The sequence below is a fragment of the Elephantulus edwardii genome, unplaced genomic scaffold (genome assembly GCF_000299155.1).
Source record: "Elephantulus edwardii isolate Elephantulus edwardi_28Jun2011 unplaced genomic scaffold, EleEdw1.0 scaffold00024, whole genome shotgun sequence".
Lineage (NCBI taxonomy): Eukaryota > Metazoa > Chordata > Mammalia > Macroscelidea > Macroscelididae > Elephantulus > Elephantulus edwardii.
The window spans coordinates 2811485-2824859 of NW_006399774.1; the positions used below are offsets into that span (position 1 = coordinate 2811485).

The window sequence follows — 13375 nt, forward strand, 5'->3', positions numbered from 1 at the left end:
GCCCAGTATTGCTGTTATTTTAGTGAATCACTGAGACAGCTTCCAACTTCAGGCTATGAAGGAACAAGAAAGAAAGCAACAATGTGAAATAGAGAGAACTAGCACATGGCAGAGAATGAGAAAGATTAAATGGCTTCGAGGAGTAAATTTCAGTACAAGGTACTGTTCTTAGGGGCCTAACAAGGAAGAGTGAGGTTTAGAAACTAGGACACTAAATACTAACAGGGTGTTGTTTTCTGATGTCATCAAGTTTGTTCTGACTCAGACAGACACCAGGCAAAACAGAAGAAACCACTGGCCACTCTTGCATTACCTCCCTGTTGTTACTATGCATAAACCCACAGTCATAACCACCGTTCAATTTAGATCATTGACAGTCTTCCTCATTTTCCACTGAACCTCTGTCTGACTTTACAATACAACCTGGTGCCCTTCACTATGGAGTGACCCTTCTTCAAAAACATGTTCGGTCCAGAGTGAAGGCTGCATAGTGGAATGGACCTGGGGTGGGGAGGGATTGTAAAACAATGAAAGAATTTTTCTTTACTTTTCCTAGAGGGTAGTGTACTGGGGGTAGGGGAGGAGGGAGGGGAGAAAAGTGCAATAGTGAATGAATGGAAATCTAAAGTCTCTGTAAATTTTCATTGACATTAATATTAAATTTTTAAAAAATAAAGAGAAGGTGTAAAAAACCCATAAAAACCCCCAAACATGTTCAAAGGGTAAGAAGCCAACACTTGCTGTCCTCACTTCCAAGGAATATTTTGAGTTTCTTCTTCTAAGATGTGTTTGTTCTTTCTTCTGACTTTCTGTGGTACTTGAATATTCTTCATTAATACCATATTTCAAAAGTATCAATATGCTTCTTTAGAAATATTTCTTATTCATTTTTTCTACTTTCACAAGTACATGTTGATGTTGTTTGATGCCATCAAATTGAGTATGACTCATAAAGACCCTGAGAACAACAGATTTGAACTTTGTCCTGTCTTGTTCCTTCCTTACCATTGGTATTTTTGAGCCCAAGCTGTTACTGTACCAATCCACTGGGTTAAGGATCTTCTCTTTCGCTGCACCTTCCCAAGCATGGTGTCATTTCCAATGAACAACCTCTCCTAGCAACATGCCCAAAGTTGTGAGATGAAGCTTTATAATCTTTGCCTCCAAGGAACACTTGGGCTTCACCTTCTTCAAGATACATCTTTTTTGCACATTTTTGCTGTCTATGGGATTTTCAGTACTCTTCTCAAACATCACAGTTAGAAGGCATCAGTTCTTCTGTCATCCTTATTCATTATCCATCTCTCAGCAGCATAGCAAGTGATTGAAAAGACCATGTTTGTATAAGGCACACCTTAGTCCTCAAGCTAACGTCGATAATTGCTCCTCAATAATTTGGAGAGGTCCCTGGCTACAGATTTTCCAGGGCAATACATCTACTTGCCTCCTGACTGTTGGTACCAAGTGTATTGATTGTGGATCTAAGTAAGATGAAGTCATTGGCAGTTTCAATCTTTTCTCCATCTATCAAAATAGTGCCTATCAGTCCAGGGGGGAGAATTATTGTTTGTTCCAAGAAATCTGGAGGATAATTACTTGGCCAACTGATTGGGAGAGATTCATATTTATTCCCATTCCAAAGAAAGGTGTGGAAATCAATATTAATATCACACACTAGCAAAATCCTGCTAAAGATCATCCAGAAATGACTGGAACAGTACAATGGCAGAAAACTATCTGAAATACAAGCTGAGTTTAGAAGAGGTCATGGCACTAGAGACATTATTGCCAATGCCAGATAGATCTCGGCAGAAAGAGTACCAGAGGAATGTCTGTTTTTCACTGACTGTACAACGGCATTTGACTGTGTAGATCACAACAAATTGTGGCTAATCTTGAGGAAAATGGGAATCCCAGAACACTTGATGGTGGTTATATGAGACCTATACTTGGAGCAGGAAGCAGTCCTCAGAACAGAGCAAAGAAACACTATATGGTTTAAAATCATGTAAGGAGTGTGTCATGGAGACATCCTGTCTCCATACCTTTTCAATCAATATGCGGAACAGATCATTCAGGAAGCAGGGATTAATGAGGAGGACTGTGGAATCAGGATTGGAGGAAGACTCATCAACAACCTACATTAGGTAGATGACATAACCTTGTTTGCTGAAACTGAAGAAGACCTGAAGCACTTGCTGTAGAAGGTCAAGGACTGTTGTCTTCAATATGAATTGAAGCTCAATATCAAGAGGACAAAGATTCTCACCAGTAGGCCAGTTGGCAGCACCATGATAGATGGAATAGGGATTGAGGTTGTTAACAATTACAGCTTGCTTGGCTCCACAACCAACACTATTAACACCAGCAGTCAGGAAATAAAAAGACGAATTGCATTGTGAATATCTGCCGTCAGGAACCTCTCCAGTGTGCTAAAAAGCAAAAATGTCAGTTGAGAGACTAAGGTGTGCCTAATCCAGGCCATGCTCTTCACAATTACTTGCTATGCATCAGGGAGCTGGTTATTGACTAAGGATAACAAGAAGAATTGATGCCTTTGAATTATGGTGCTGGAGAAGAGTCTTGAACATACCATGGACTTCCAAGAAAACAAATAGGTCTGTCTTGGAGGGGGTGAAACCAACTCCCTCCTTGGAGGCTAGGATTTTGAATCTTCATCTCACATACTTTGGGCACGTGGCCAGGTCAGACTGGTCCTTGGAGAAGGACATTATACTTGGAAGGGTGGAGAGACAGCACAGGAAAGGAAGACCCCGGATAGATGGATTGATACAATGCCGGGGCAATGGGGGTTCATGTGTTGGATTTAGTGAGAATGGCTCAGGATAGGACAGGGTTCAGAACTGTTGTACACCGGGTTGCTGTGGGTCGCAGGTGACTTGATGGCACATAACAACAACAACAAACATGACGTTGAGATGCAATCCATGTTGAAGAATGTAGGCTTTGATCCTCTTCTGCAAGTGCTTCAAGTCCTCCTCACTTTTAGCAAACAAGACTGTGTCATTTGCATAACACAGATTATTGATGAACCTTCCTCTGATCTCAATGCCACATTTTTCTTCGTGGAGTCCAGCTCCTCAAATAAGATTGAACAGACAGGGAGAAAGAATACAACCCTAATGCACTCCCTTCTCATTTTTTTTTAAAGCAGGTGGAATGGTATACAATCACCAATGTGTTTATTTACACACATTTCTACAATAAACTGGGAGCAAGAAAAGAGGTAAATGATGTGCTTTTAAAGAACTATCCTGTATTCTGAGATTAATTTATTTCTACATTTTGGTGCTAAAAATATCTCTTCTATAATTATGTTAATGTTGTTGTTATTGCTAGGTGCCATCGAGTTGCCTGCGACTCATAGCGACCTATGTATGACAACCCTAAACCCTGCTCTATCCTGTGCCAATCTTTTTGTCTCCGACACACCCACCCCATTAATCCAGTCACTGAATCCATCCATCTCATTAAGGATCTTCCTCTCTCGTGCTATCCCTCCACCCTCCCAAGCATGATGATCCTCTCCAAGGACTGGTTCTTCCTAGTAACATGTCCAAAGTATGTCAGACGAAGCTTCAGAATCCTTGCCTCCAAGGGACATCCTGGTGTCACACCTCGAGGACAAACCTGTTTGTTCTTTTAGCAGTCCATGGTATATTCAGTACTCCAGTCCCAGAGCTCAAAGGCATCAATTCTCCTTCTATCATCCCTAGTCATTGTCCACCTTTCTGAAGCATAGCAAGTAATTGCAAAGACTATGGCCTAGATCAGGCACAGCTTGGTCTCCAGACTGACACTGTTGCTCTTCAGTACTTTGGAGAGGTCACTGACAGCAGACTTTCCCAATGCAATTCATCTTTTCATTTCCTGGCTCCTGGTAGCTAATGGTAATTTGAGTTTTTGTAGTTTTGTTGTATAGCATTTTGCTTATAGCTGGAAAAATGAAAAGCTAGAAAGGATTTAAATCTCTCAATTTTTAAAAAAAGGACAACTGCATATTTTTAATTTGTTAATTTACTGGCCCTTAAACCTTAAGAGAGCCTGGGAAACGGAGGGGAGGGAAAGACTTGCCTCCTCTGTTATATGTTTTCTAATCTGCACTTACATTTTTATGGAATTCTCCATACACATTTTTGTAACAAGGTAACTGTCTTAATTTATTTCAAGTCAGTGTACATATGGCCTTACACTGCCAACCCAAAAGCAGGCATTTAAGGTACTGATTAAAATGTGTAACACCAATTCTATGTTATCATTGTTGCTATAGAAGGACCCCTTTTTTAATATATGTGAGCACTAGTTAGTGTAGTATAGACTTAGAGAAGACAGAACACCCAGGCAGGCCACTTCCTTGGCCCAGTGGCAATAGGGATGATGTATATTTTGGTCTCTTTACCTTTTGAATTTTATATATATATATAAAACACGTGTGTGTATCTCTCTCTCTCTTTCTCTCTCTCTGTACATTAAGGTTTATAAATATTGTATTCCTTTCAGTATTTGCATACATTTAAGCCCAGAATTATGCACTAGAAGAAAGTATATGTTTCGTGTGTCAGAAACAACTCCATATTTCATAAATTACCTTCATGTCATTAGTTAGCAAACTTTGAGAACAAACAACTCCCTGGGAATATGCAAACTGGAAAATACTTTAAGAAAAACTTACAAAGATCTGTAAATTATAAATTTACATCTATGCAAATTGCAATATGTCTTCCCTCAAATCACACTAACTAATCTTCATTCATTCCAAATGTCAGAAACACCAAAGAGTAATTGGCCACTATTTTTTAATGTGTGCTTCAGAGAAAATATGACGATGACCACAAGCACTGTGGGTCAGGTGCAAGAGTTGAATTTTTCGTCCGACACTATGATTCAGAGATTTGCTGTCTTTATGTCCCTTCCTATTAAGCTTTTCTTGCTAATATGACTTTGTATTTTTTTTACTAATGTTACTTGGATATCCATTTGATATCAGCACTGATAGTAAGCATCATAATAATCCCTGATAGCATTCTAAGAGCAACTGAATGAACTTTTTTTCTCCATTATACACCACCCAGCCTGGTTAGTAACAAGTTGTTAGAAAATAGCTGGAGGGTTAGGAGAAATGCTGGCACCTTGCAGTCCACATGCAGAGGCTGGGGCATCTGGCCAAAGTGTTCAGTGTTGATATAGAGGCTTAGTTCTTCTTGTTTTGCTTCAGGTATTATGCCCGTGTTGATCTGCTAACATTCAAGGCTAATGCATAGTGAAGCCCAGAAGGCAGACAGGGCGTTAGTGAGGCCATGACAGAACGGATCAGATAGCCATTGGTGTACGACTGCAGGTCTATTGTTTTGATTACAGACTTCACAGAAGTCTCTGAAGAGGGCTTATCCAAAGTTGCCTTTCGGATGTTAGCCCACTTTGTAGCCACAAAGTAAGACCAGACCTTCTGCACAAAGATGCATATGTTCCTCATGGATGCACCGGGAGAAGAAATTTACAAATGCCTGGGTGGCAGAGTAGCTGGTCAGGAGTGGGACTAGGTACATGGCACCTGCAGAGGAGATGTTCAGAATCACTGCTTTTGATCTTTCTACCATGCCAGGCAGCACCAATCATGTCATCATACAAACAGAAACAGTAATTATTAGTTTCTTGATGGTGCTGTCCAGTTCAGGACTATCCAGAAGGTATTCAGGGTACTCCCAGGACATTCCCACACTGGTCACCCCAACACCAGTTCTAAGACCTACCAAGCTGCCACCGATTCTGTCATAATTATCTTCTGATCCAAAGTCAGCAACAGTGGTCTTTGCTTAGACTATGCATTTTTCTTTTATTTCTCTCGAAACCTGGTTCAGCTGATCCTGGGATCTGCTGATAAGGACAACTTTCATTCCACCACCTGTGACCACTGCCCATTCCCCGAGGCCCGGTTAGAACCCACCCGCATTCCCCAATCTCCAGGCCTGAAAAGCCATGAAGACCGAGTACAAGAGATGCAGGGCCAGGTTGGCTACAGTGCTCGTGCTCACCCAGCACGGAAAGCCCGCATCCGGGCTCTTCTCTTAATTTTAAACCATGTAGTTTTGTAGGCCTCTTGATCTCAGAGTAGCTATGAGTCGTGCTCGACTTGAAAGCAATCAACAACAACAACAACAGTGCTCTGTACGCACAAGAGCATCTTAATTTAGTTATAGGTTTCACGAGCACAATTAAGTTCTGGAACTCTCATTCTTCTCAATGTTAGCCATAAGTCATTATGACTTATCCCTTTGCAGAATCAATAAAGTACAAATAGACATTCTTCTGATAGTCTTCGCTTTCAGCCAAGATCCATCTGACATCAGCAATGATATCCCTGATGTTACACTCTTCTAAATCCAGCTTGAATTAGTGACAGTTCTCTACGTACTGTTCTTAACATTTTTGAATGATAGCCAACAGTACTTTGCTAGCAAGTGATGTTAACGTTGTTGTTATGTGCCGTCGAGTCACTTGTGATTCTTAGCAACCCTATGTACAGTAGCCCTGAAACATGTTCTATCTCGTGCCAACCTTATTGTCTCTGACACTCCTACCCTCATTACTCCGGTCATAGACTCAATCCGTCTCATTGAGGGTCTTTCTCTCTTGCACTGTTCTTCCATCCTCCCTCTCCAAGGACTGGTCCCTCCTTGCAACATTCCCAAAGTATGTCAGACAAAGCCTCAGAATCCTTGCCTCCAAGGAGCAGCCTGGTTTCACCCTCTCGAGGATGAATTTGTTTGTTCTCTGTGGTATATTTAATACTCTTCTCACTCTTGAGCACCACAGCTCAAAGGCATTAATCTTCTTTCTATCATCCTTAGTCATTTTCCAGCTTTCTAATGCATAGCAAGCAATTGCAAAGACCTGTATCAGGTGCACCTTAGTCTCCATATTGACATTGTTCAATAATTTCCACATTCAGTTTGGATCACCTTTCTTGGGAATGGCAACAAATATGGATCTCTTCCAGTCAGTCGACCAGGCAGCTTTTCAAATATCCTGGCACAGGTGTATGCGTCATGTGAAACATGCCAACTGGTATTCCAATTATTGCTTGTACTGGTTTTTGCCTGTGCCTTTCGTCCTGCTTGAACTTCTTCCTTCATTACAATTGGCTTTTGATCACATGGTACTCCCTGAAATATTTAAATGTTGGCCAATTCTTTTGGACAGTGATTCTGTGTATTCCCTTTATCTTCTTTAGATGCTTTCTGGATTATTCAAGATATTGCCCATAGTGTCTATGGCAACTTGGAGGCTTGAATTTATTTTTCAGTTCTTTTAGTTTGAGAAATTCCAAGGGAATTTCCCCCTTTTTATTCTCCAGTTCCAGCTCTCTACACTTCTTTTAGAATACTGTGTTTGTCTTCTCCAGTTGCCTTTTGAAATCTTCTGGTCAGCTCTTTTACTTCAAAATCTCTTCCCTTTGTTTTGTTTTCTCAACACTGTAGTGCAATTATCACTGTCTGTCATTCATTTTATTTTGGTTTTTTTTCCCTTTCTCTCTGTCTTTGTAGTGACTCTTTACTCTCTTTGTGGATGATATCCGTTTTGTCATCTGACAACTCATTTGGTATTCGATCATTGGTGATCAGCGCTTTAAACCTATTCCTAAGATGACTTTTAAATTTATATTTTGGTTATAGAGGATTTGTTTTCATTTTCTTCAGTTAGCACCTGATCTAGTTTTGACTGCCGATATTGAGCTTCTCCAACAATTCATTCCATGGACATAGTCAATCTGATTCCTGTGTAACCTGTAAGGTGAGATCTTAGTGTCAAGTCACTGTTTGTGACTTTTAAAGATATTTGCAATGATTAAGTCATTGAACCTACAAAATTTGAGCATTCTATTTCCTGCCTCATTTCTATCACCAAGTCCATATTCCCCAACTACTATTTCTTTGTCATTGTTTCCAACTTTTCTATTCCAGTCACCATTTATCATTAACACATCTTAATTTCATGTTTGTTCAATGTTGGACTGCAAAATTTGGTAAAAATCGTCACTTGCCTCCTCTCTGGCATCAGTTGTTGATACTTATATTTGAATGATAGTTGTGTTAACAGGTCTTCCTTGTATGTGTATAGATAATATCATATCAGTCACAATTTTGTACTTCCGTATATAAGATGAAATTGTCTTTTTAAGATGCAGCACATTCTTTCTCTGTTTTTTATTCTTGGCATAGTATATATACATATATACAATGCTATTGTCCTATTCAGAGTGGCTCAAACTAGTCCATATCATCTCACTAATGCCCAGAATGGATTAGTCGATAGAATGTCAATGCATAAGTATATGAGATGACTGGAAAGACCACGGCTTGAGTCAGAGCCACATCAGTCTTTATTTTGGTGTCTTTGGTCTTGAACACTTTGAAGAGAGTGACGGTCAACATTTGTCTCACATCCTTTTGACATAGTACCAGGAGGGAAGTCAAAGATGTCATGGTAGGAAAGGTGGAGGGTCAGAGAAAGAGAAGAAAACCCTCAAGGAGATGGAATGACACAGTGACTGTAACAATGAGCTTGATGATATCAAAGTTGGTGAAGACGGTGCAGGAGAGGACAAGGTTCAGATCTGTTGTTCAGATGGTCTCTATGAGTTGTAACTGTCTTGATGGCACCTAACAGCAGTAACAACAATATGAGGCAGATGTGCCCAATACAATGTATCATTTGACATCTTGTTGGCTGATTCAATGAACATTAATTGTTGATGCAGATAAAAGGAAACCCTTGACAACTTTAATACTTTCTCGATCATGTTATTTAGTGATCCAATAGTGAGCACTTTTGCTTTCTTTATATTGAGACAGCACTGTTTTTGTTAGGTGCTACTTACTCCTGTCAATACCTCTGGTGGCCTAGTGATTGAGAAGCTGTGTTGCAATCCTGAAGGCACGGGGTTTGAATCCACCAGCTGCTGTGTGGGAGAAGAATGGGAATTCTCCCCCAATGCACTTAACTGCTTCTAAAAACCTTCTCGAGGATCAGCTCTGGGTTGTTTCCAACTTGATTGTACACAACAACAACAACACTGACTCCTGTACGACTCATAGTGACCCTATGAACCAGAGCCCCATCCTATCGTGTGCCAGTCTCATCATCTCTGACACACTTGAGACTATTGCTGCAGTCACTGTGTGTATTGAGGTGTAATATGTATTGAAAGGTGTACCTTTGAACTTCTCAGCATGCATTTCATGTTTTGTTTACATTCAGGAAGATTGGCTGGGCCATTGCATATCTCAAATTCTTAATGAGTACTCCTCTACTCTGGTTGCTACGTTCTTCCTGTTGCCCAGCTTCTGAGATTATTTACACAGCTCAAATTGAATAAGTGTGGTGAAAGGCTGAAATATCAACCCACATCTTTCTTGATTTGAAACCTCTGTCAAGATGTCTGCCTGTACAAGCATGAGTTCTGCAGATGGAGACTTTTCTTGGAAGAAGCATGACGGACAAGTAGCCAAATGGTCCCCCAGTTCCATCTGGGTTCAAGGCTAAGGCTCACCTCTGAAGACCTCTGGCAAAGCACGACACTAGGAACTCTTCCAACTGAGCCAGCAGGGAGTGGTGGAGGCAAGGAAGGGGATGTTTGGTAACATGGACAGCTAGCTGCCCAGGCTCTGAATGTGGATGTGCTTTGTCCAAGAGCATGACTTATTGACAAGCTTCCCCAGATCGATGAACTACAAGAGCTAACAGGCACTGTTTCTCTGCATTGAGTGGCTTGGGAACATGAAGAGACTGGCTGTAAATGGGGCCACCAAGGAATTCATCTGTAGAGAACTGAGAAAGTGGAGGCAGGAAGACCAAGGGGCTGGTGCAACCAACTACCATCATTGCACAAAATGGGCTGAGATCATGTTCCCTTGGCTGAAACAATCTTTTCACGTCTGACATGTACTTGTCAGTGCAACTCTGTCCAGTAGAGCTTCCTGAGAAAGGAAACCTTTTCTTCTGTTTTGCCAGTCCCTGGCCACATGGAGCTCCACAGGAAGCTCTGATGGTCTAGAAGAATTGTGCTGCCATCCCAAAAGCACATGGTTCGAATCCAGTAGCTGCTATGCAGAACAAGGATGGGCAATCCCCGTCAGTGCAATTAAACCACCTTCCAAAAACCTGCTGAAGGGTCAGCTAGGAGTCAGTTTTGACTTAACGGTACACGGCAACAATAAAAGCCACATGTAATTCTGGAACACTTAAAATGCAGTTATTGTGACTCAGAAATGCAATTTCCTGTTCAAAATAAAGTTAAATTTCTAGCCACATGTGAGTAGTGGCTCCTATGTTGGACAGAGTGAATCTTATAATGAGAACAAATAGAGAATAAATTGAGTCCTTCACCTTGACCTTGACTATACCTCAGCCCCAAATAGGTGGCATTCATTTAATTTTTTTTAAATTTATGGAAAATAAGCTCTTTGGCCAGTACCCATGATAGGTTGTGGAGTGACAACCACTTCCTAAATAACAAGCCTCCAGAAACCCTATGAACTTTGATGAATGTTGATAGTTGTATAGGAGCTTCAAGCCCTTGTTTACAGGGTCACTATGAGTCATGCTCAACTTGAAGGCAATCAACAACAACATTAACAACAACAACTGCGGTTCAGCACAGCCAGCAACAGTGTTGAACTCATTTTCACAACCAGCATGGTGCCACAGCTTACCCACCTATAAAATGGTGATTAAAGTTTTATGGATGCTTGTCTCAGGCAGTGAATAGTTTGTGGTTCACTAGATGTTCCTGTCAAATTGTGAAGAGGCTGTTTACAGAACAATTTCAGAAACAGTCGACAGAACAACCCCTGAGAATGCAGGAAGACCCCGTTAGGATGGCTTCACTCTTGTGTCTCGTTTAACCGAGTTGTGGTTCAGTTAGAATGTTTTAAGTGTCCATGGTGCCTGAGTGTACTAACTGATGCTGCAATTTAATTCAGACTTACCGAGAACCTGCGACACAGATTAGAACTGTCCCAGAGGGCTTCCAGGATTTGTAATCTTTCTGAGAGCTGCTGAAGGGATTTGAACTGATTTCACTTACTTGCCAGTGCTTAACCATTGCACTGCCAGGACCTCTTAGTACATCAGTGCACTATGTAATGAGAAAAATATAGCTTTACCAGATGTGTGGGCTCAATTATTTTCCTCCTAGTGGTGGTCGTGGTTGTGGTGGTATGTGTGCCATTGAGTTAGAACCAACTCATAATCTCTGGTGAATTTTGAGAAGTTGTTAGAAGGAGCTATTGAGTTGGTGATTTGTGTGCTATCGAGTCAACTAGTTGCTAACTGTTCAGTGGGTTTTCAGACCCAATAAATCGCACAGGAGGTGATTGTCTATCTTTCTCCCAGGGAGCAGCTGGTGGATTAGAACAATGTGTTTTTGGGATTGCAGCACAGTTTCTTACCACTAGGCCATGAGAATTCCCTTTTCCCTGGTAGAGTTAAAAAAAAAGTTTGGATCATGAGTCTACACTATATTCTGTGGAAAAGACTCTTCTAAGGCAAACCGAGAGATCAAATGTCAATTCTAACCGCAAATATTTTGATGGTATATTGAAAGGGAAAATATAATTATGAAAAATATTTTGAGTTAAAAAAAAATAACCTCACAATACTTTTACTAAAAGTCTTAGCTGATTGACATGTTCCAAGTTTTAAGATTCTACTTTATACCTGGTAAATGTCACTGTTTCTTTCCATGGCTCTGTTGGAAGCAGGAGTGGCATCCGCTTCCTAAACAACATGCCTCAGGAAACTCTAAGCTTTGAGAAACTGCAATAGTTATAGAAGGGCTTCAGCAATTTCGTACATAGGATCACAATGAGTTGTGTTCGACTTCACGGCAATCAACATCTTCCTTGTAATGTGTTTCTTTTCTATTTTAGGTAGCTCTGGTAGGTAAGAATCTGCACTGCAATCCCAAAAGTATGTGGTTTGAATCCACCAGTTGCTTTGTGAGAAGAATGGGAAATGTCTTCTCATGTGATTTACTGCCCCTGAAAATCCCCTGGAGGTTGGGCTATGATCTGGTTCTGACTCGATGGCGTACAACAAGAGCAATAACAACTCTTCATACCTCCCTCTAACAACTTCTCAAAATCCACTGGAGGCTTCATATATGGAAGTCTTATTTCTGTTGTTTGCTTTTTGTAGTATCGTGAACCCTAAAGTTTGCCGGTGCCGGAAATGCCGGCCATCCCTGACATTTCTTCGTGTAACCGCATTGGTTGTTCTAGTTCGGTGACAATCCTCTCAGGTTAGACCCTCAGGGTAGATCTGAGACACCAGCTCCCTTTCCCCAGCTCTCCAGATGATTCTGATGCGCATCCAGGGTTGCGAACCACTGAGGTGTTGGGTAGAGCAGCTACTGGAGGACGATCAGGGTCAGCCACTAACAGTGTCTTTACTTCAAGTTTATGGGTGCATCAGAACAGATATATATGGGCCCTTATTTTCATATGAGAAAAGGTATTGAACCTTTCCAGTGAGTTAAAACTGCACGTGCAACAAATGAAGAGGATTTTGGTGAAGAATTTGTTGTGGTTTGGAGTTGGTTCAGTCCATTCAAAATGAGGTCCTATTTATATAACATTGAAGGGTCAGTAGGAGTTGGCCTTAAGCCCAGTGTTCTTAACCTGAAAACTGCTTGTAAGACTCCCTGAGTCTTACTATATGTTATGTTATGTTATGTTATGTTATGTTATGTTATGTTATGTTATGTTATTCAGTTGTTGTGCATTGATCTACTGCATAGTCTCATAAGAAGTAGCCCTTAACCTTATGTACCTACTTTTGTCCAAATGGAGTGAAGTCAGAGGATACTATAGATGTGAATGTAACACAGTGAATATAATAGTGGACCCAAGCCCATATTAGAGAGCATGAGGCTAGACCAAGGTGCAGACCTGTTGTTCACAGGGTCATTATGAGTCATAGTTAGCTCAACAGCATCTACCCCAACAAGAACACAGCCACATTAAACTTCTCATTAACAGCAGACAATGAGGGGCCACCCTGCTGGACAGCTCAGAAATAGAACATTCCCATCAACACAGAAGAACTCTGGGGACATAATTGGTAGGGATCTACCCTGCTAACCCAAAGAGAGTCTACAAGTAGCTCCTTCTTGGATGGGAAGTTCTCCCCCCATGTGATTTAAATTCCCCCCAAAACACACTGGTGGGTCAGCTATGAGTCTTCTGTGGCAATGAGCAAGTGAGAACGTGATCATCACGGAAGGTCACATTGAGCTGTAAAAATAAAAGTTAAAAAATAAAAGGAGATGAGACAGTATGCCAGATGGGAGTGA

At 41.0% G+C, this 13375-nt stretch overlaps 1 protein-coding gene and 1 pseudogene across 1 annotated transcript in view; one reads left to right on the forward strand and one right to left on the reverse strand.

The window, feature by feature from the left end:
- ESR1 (estrogen receptor 1) overlaps nt 1-13375 on the forward strand; it is a 492952-nt gene that overhangs the window by 165646 nt on the left and 313931 nt on the right. The gene's annotated exons all lie outside the window — the stretch shown is intronic.
- On the reverse strand, nt 5213-5915 carry LOC102850935 (annotated as a pseudogene).